The sequence below is a fragment of the Rhinoraja longicauda genome, chromosome 2 (genome assembly GCF_053455715.1).
Source record: "Rhinoraja longicauda isolate Sanriku21f chromosome 2, sRhiLon1.1, whole genome shotgun sequence".
Lineage (NCBI taxonomy): Eukaryota > Metazoa > Chordata > Chondrichthyes > Rajiformes > Arhynchobatidae > Rhinoraja > Rhinoraja longicauda.
In genome coordinates this window covers 26213767-26220339 of record NC_135954.1, presented here as the reverse complement: position 1 = coordinate 26220339, position 6573 = coordinate 26213767, and positions in this window count along the sequence as shown.

The window sequence follows — 6573 nt, the reverse complement described above, 5'->3', positions numbered from 1 at the left end:
GAAATCCGCAATAATAATCCCACTGCCAAAGAAACCAGTCATCCGTGATCTCAACGACTACCATCCTGTTGCACTAACCCCGGTCATTATGAAGTGCTTTGAGAAGCTGGTCCAGCAGCACATCAAAGCCAGCCTCTCAGCCACTATCGACCCACACCGATTCGCTTACAGATCAAACAGGTCTACAGAGGACGCCATTACTACTGCCCTACACACCGCACTGACCCATCTTGAGCGGCAGGGCAGTTACGTGAGGATGCTCTTCATAGATTGTAGTTCAGCATTTAACACGGTCATCACGGACAGACTGGATTCTAAACTAACTGATTTAGGACTTTCCCAATCTATCTGTAACTGGATTAAGGACTTCCTGACCAATCGGCCCCAGATGGTCAGATTAGGCCCTCACACATCCTCCACTCTCACAATCAGCATCGGCTGCCCACAAGGATGCGTGTTGAGCCCCCTTCTCTACGCCCTTTACACCCATGACTGCACCCCCACTCATCCAACCAACACCATCATCAAGTTTGCGGAAGACACGACGGTGGTTGGACTCGTCTCAGGAAATGACGAGACAGCCTACAGAGATGAAGTCCCAAAACTGATAGGATGGTGTGCGGAAAACAATCTGGCTCTGAATCCTTCCAAGACAAAAGAACTCATAATAGACTTCCGAAGACACAATACGGGCTACACACCACTGCATATCAGCGGGGTTTGTGTGGAAAGGGTCCCTGCCTTCAAGTTCCTGGGCACACATATTGCTGAGGATCTCTCCTGGACCACAAACACCATAGCGGCAGTCAAAAAGGCACAGCAGCGGCTCTACTTTCTGAGGATCCTCAGGAAGAACAACCTGCAAGAGCAGCTGCTAGTGACTTTCTACCGTTGCACCATCGAGAGTGTGCTGACGTACTGTATTTCTATGTGGTACACCAGCAGCTCAGAGGCAGACAAGAAAGCCCTTCAGAGGGTCATCAACTCTGCAAAGAAAATCATTGGTTGCCCACTGCCCTCTCTAGAGGAACTTTACTCCGTCCGCTGCCTCAGCAGAGCAGCCAACATCCTGAGGGATCCTTCCCACCCTGGTCATCAGCTGCTCCAACTGCTGCCGTCTGGTAGACAGTTCAGGTCCATTACATCACTGACTAATAGACTCAAGAACAGCTTCTACCCCAACGTCATACATGAGCTGAACACTGCCAGACACTCACATAAAACTGAATGGAAGGAACGGAACTGATCGGAACACTGTCAGTTACTTGTCAGAAAACATAAGCCTCAATTTAATACATGTTTACATCCTACTGCACTTAAATTGCTTAACATTTGCTAAACTTATTACATGTTACACCCGACTGCACCTTATATTTAATTACATTATTTCTTTTTTTTTTTTTTAAAACAGCACTACCGATGCATTTGCAATATGTCAGCTCTCATTGCTGTGCAATAACTTGCTGTCTTGATTGCACTGTACACTGCCTTGACCGTATTGTAATTGTTTTGTCTATATTGTATTAGAGGTCAGTTTGTTTAATTCAGTAGATTAGGTTTAGCTTGTTATGGATAAAGGTTTATCCTTTGTACCGTCTGCTCCAATGAGCGTGTGATTGCATCATCTGGACTGCTTTAATTTCGCTGTACTTTGTGTAGTGACAATAAAGGTTTTTTACATTTACATTTTTACATTTAATTAAATCAGGAAAAAACAGATAATTATTTCAATCTTCGCTTGAACCCTTAGAATGCACATGAACTTGTACATCAAAAACCTCTTTCATTGCAACAGCATTCTTACTTTGCAACACGTGCATTAACTCTGCACTGTTCTCTCATCTCCACATTATAACCAAAACACATTTTTGGGCGATTCTAAAATATGTGTACATTTTTGTTACAGCAATGTATCATCATATCATATCATATACATACAGCCGGAAACAGGCCTTTTCGGCCCTCCAAGTCCGTGCCGCCATACATTAACACTATCCTACACCCACTAGGGACAATTTTTACATTTACCCAGCCAATTAGCCTACATACCTGTACGTCTTTGGAGTGTGGGAGGAAACCGAAGATCTCGGAGAAAACCCACGCAGGTCACGGGGAGAACGTACAAACTCCTTACAGTGCAGCACCCGTAGTCAGGATCGAACCTGTGTCTCCGTATTTGGTCTTTAATTCTTCTTCCTTATGTTTACAACAAATAAAAATATAAAGTTAAATTGAACTTTGTGAAATATGGCCTGCCTTTGTTCTGGTATTTTATTTCATTCTTCACATGTTTAAATTATAACGTTTTATTCTTAATTGTTTACTGTATATCGTGTTGTTACTTGCAAGCAAAGCACCAAGGAAACCTGCACGAGGTCGCCCAGCCGTTGGTGGTTGTGCAGTAGAAAACAGAAACAGAAGGCAAATTCCTTGTTTGTATACATACTTGGCTAATAAAATTTATTCAATTCAAATTTATTCAATTCAATATACATTATTATATACACTACAGACACAAAAGGCTGGAGTAACTTAGCGGGACAGGAAATATCTGGAGAGAAGGAATGGGTGATGTTTCCGATCAAGACCCTTCTACAGACTGAGAGTCAGGGGACAGAGAGTCTAGAAATATTATAAGGGTAAGGTGTGAAAATGACAGATCAAAGCAGATTATGGTTTATTGTTAGCTATGGGGAAGGTGACAACGAGGGATACAATCAGTAAAATAGGTTAAGCAAGGGTTCCTTGAAGTTAGAGAAATCGAAACTCATGCAGCTGGGTTGTCAGCTGCCCATGCTAAATATGAGGTGATGTTCCTCCAATTTGCGTTAGCCCTCACTCTGGTTCTGGTTGATTACTGTGCAAACACCTCATAAGTGGTTATCTTGCGCAGGTCGGAGTGAGTAGAGTAGTGATTAAATTTTGAAGTGGGCCTTTTTGACCATGTTGAGGAGATCTAGTTGCTCAATCCCCTTTTTAATGACTGAACATTGGGAGTGTGTTGGGTGATAACATATTCCATTCCCTTATCGTCCTAGGGTAAAGGAAATATTGGTAGCAAAGTTTATTGAAATTCAGCGAGTTGATGATGTATTTTGTCTTGTTGCATGGCAGTTGGTGCTCTGGGATGACGGGAGGTTTGATGGCATGATTTTGTGAATCTCTTTGTAAATTGCAATAAGTCTTAGCCTGATTCTGCGGAGCTCTAGGGTATCCATCCGAGGAAGTCAGCATATTATTCACACTTGATTTGCGCTTGTAGTCATTACATACAAAGTGAGCTGCTCGGCATTGTACTTTCTCCAGGGTGATCTTGTTGTTGTTGTTGTTGAAAGGATCCCAATACAGCTCCACAATACTCCAATTTGGGACTGACCAAGGACTTGTAGGCGTTCTCTTTGATGGATGTACTACATGTGTGAAAATTTATTTTAAGAAGGCCGAGCGTTCTGTTTGCTTTGTGAGACACTTGTCCAATATGCATCACCCAACTTAAATCTTTGCTTAATTCGACTTCTAGATATGGGTGATGGTCGACAGCAAGTAATGTATGGCTACCCATGTTGTATTCCAATAAAAGTGGTTTAGTCTTGTATGAAACATGCATGGTATGACATTTGGTTGTATTGAATGACATCTGCCAGGTTTTCCCCCACTCACAGAGAGCATCCAGATCCTTTTGTAAGGACAAGCTGTCTTCTGGTGTTTTAATCTCTCCATAAATTATGGCACCATCTGCAAAGAGTCATTTGGAATGTCATTGATAGACAGTAGGAAGAGCAATGGACCCATGACAGTCTCCTGTGGCACACCTGATGTCACGGGAGTTTCAATTGACGTCTTTCCCTCCAAGAGAACTCGCCGGTGTCTCCTTGTCAAAAAGATTTCAATCCATTTTAGGAGGTTGCTGCCTATCCCTACATGGTTGAGCTTGTACAGGAGCCGCTTGTGGGGAACCTTATCAAAAGCCTTAAGGGCCTCTCCCAGTTACGCGATTTTTAAGGTGACTGCCGGCGACTGTCAATGTCGTAGCAGATCGCCAAAATTTTCTTTTACCCTACGACAATGGCTACGACAATGCCGAGTCAGGTCGATACAAGTTACTTTTTTTGTGAAACTAGCAACTGGCTAAGAGATTACACCGTCTTCAGAAACATCGTGAAATTCCCACGCTTACCTGACCGTCAAACTGTCGCCCCCAATCTACCTGTCAAATGTCCTGACGGTGAATAAATTGGTCAAACAAAACTATCTTCTGGTATCTTCAAATGCCTTTTCTTAATTTAATAATATAATATATTCCTTTATTCGTCCCACACCGGGGAAATTTACAGTGTTACAGCAGCAAAGTGGATAGCAAGAGAGCAAGAGATCATTCATTATAAATAAAAGATACATAAATTGTCATCAGTTTTCTGTGTGTTCTTAGCTGTTATTGTTGACTCGTCTTCTGGGAGCAGTGCTGGTTGTGCAGTCTCACAGCAGTGGGAAGGAAGGACCTCCTATATCTCTCCTTCATGCACTTGGGGTGAAGGAGCTACTCAGTGCAGTCACAGTGTCCTGCATGGGGTGGGAGTCATTGTCCAGCAGCGATTTTAGTTTTGCCATCATCCTCCTCTGTCCCACCACCTGCACTGAGTCGAGGCGGCAACCCAGGATAGAGCTGGCCTTCTTGACCAGCTTGTCAAGTCTCCTCCCTTCCGCCGCTGAGATGCTGCTGCTCCAGCAGACCACTCCATAGCACCACCGTATTGTAGAAGGTCCTTAGTTGTGCCCCCTGCAGTTGTTCCCTGGCTGCGCCTATGGAAATCTACCACCATCTCCCTGGTTTTCCCTGCGTTGATCCGGAGGCAGTTCCGCTGGCACCAGTCCACAAACTCCTTGATCAGTTCTCTGTACGCCCTGTCCTCATCGCCCGTGATGAGGCCGACGATGGCAGAATCGCCAGAGAACTTCTGTAGATAGGAGTCTGTGGAGTTGTGCCTGAAGTCCGCAGTGTAGTGTGAACAAGAATGGCACTAGCACTGTTCCTCTACAGGGAGGAATATTACGTGCTTCTAAATGCATCTGCGACAAGGGTTTTTCAGTGAATAAATAAATAAATGAATGAAAAGAGTTCTCATAGTGCAGTGCCTGTGTCAGCGTTTTATTTAATTGGTCAAAATGAATGAGACTAGAATCTTTGAATGAGATGCCATGATAGGCGTACCCAGGTGCTCCCTGTAGAGGTTGGTTGTAGAGGGTTTGTAGCCATGTCAACAACCAGACTCCTGAAGGGAATGGGAGTTTGAGGACAGGCCTTCCGGCAAGCCGTCAGGTCGCTGTCAGAGGCTGCCGAGCGAAGCAGCAGCTGGCTGTGGATGAAGACGAAGGACTCCAACTGGGCTGCAAAATGACCAGCAAGAGGGGTAAAAATGGAGGGGAGCGCACCTGGGACGCTAGGTGTCGTTGAGCCTTCTGGAGGTGTCGTGGGTCTATCAACAAAACACCAAGGAAGGAGGGTGCCCACCAGATGACCCCAATGAAGTTTTTACCCCTACCCCCACTCAAGATATTAAGAAGGTGCCAATTATAGTACGATTGTAATATCAAGTCCTATAAGCTCAACTTAGACAGTAATAAATTCAGACTCTAATTTTTTTTAAAAAATCACCAAAATCAACTTTATTACAACAAACTATATTCCTATGAAAGATGGATAACTACATGCCAAAATCTTTTTTTTAAAAAGGGACACTTCAAATGATCACAAAATATGCCTAAATATTTCACTGGCCGGACCTTGCTGTCGGTTTGTTCAAGTGTCCACCCACCTTTGACAGAATCGCGGTCTCCGCCCCCATTCCACACCCGGCTGTTGCACCTGCACTTTTGTCAGCAGTCAAAACGGGTTTTGACAGTTCCTGCCAGACCTTATCTTCTCCTGATCCCGGTACCTGTCTCTGGTTGACGTTGGTAGTCGACAATGAAATTCACCCGTCCTCAGTACCGGCGACAACCTAGCAAACCTGGGGACAGCATGCGACAGCGCCCGCAATAAGCTACGATAACTGGCGACAAGCCAGCTTTCGCCGAGAAATTTCTAGCAGGTAAATTTTTCCGCGACGCGCCAAGATCCGCTATGATTCTTTGAAGACTCCTCACGATCATGCCCCCGACACCCCGACGAACGTTCGACGACAGCCTAGTTGCCGGCAGTCGCCTTAAAATCGCCTAACTGGGACAGGCCCTTTACTGAAGTCTAATATAATCAGGTCAGTCTGACCCTTGTAATCGAGTGACCTGGCTAGGTCATCGATGAGTCCCGCCAGTTGGGTTTCACATAATCGATCTTGTCGAAAGCCATGTTGGTGGAATAAAACAGTCCATGGCCCTGACAAGAACTTGCTTAAAATCTAGCCACAGCGTGTTTATGTCTGTTGCTGCCACATAATCTTCTGTTAATTTCTCATTAAATTCTGATATGAGTTCATCTATAGGAGAAATCTGCCTTTTTGTAGAGGAAGATTTTCCTACTCGGTGGTCTGTTTTGGCTGTCACCTTGGCTTGGACAGTTAACAGCATCGTGGTCGC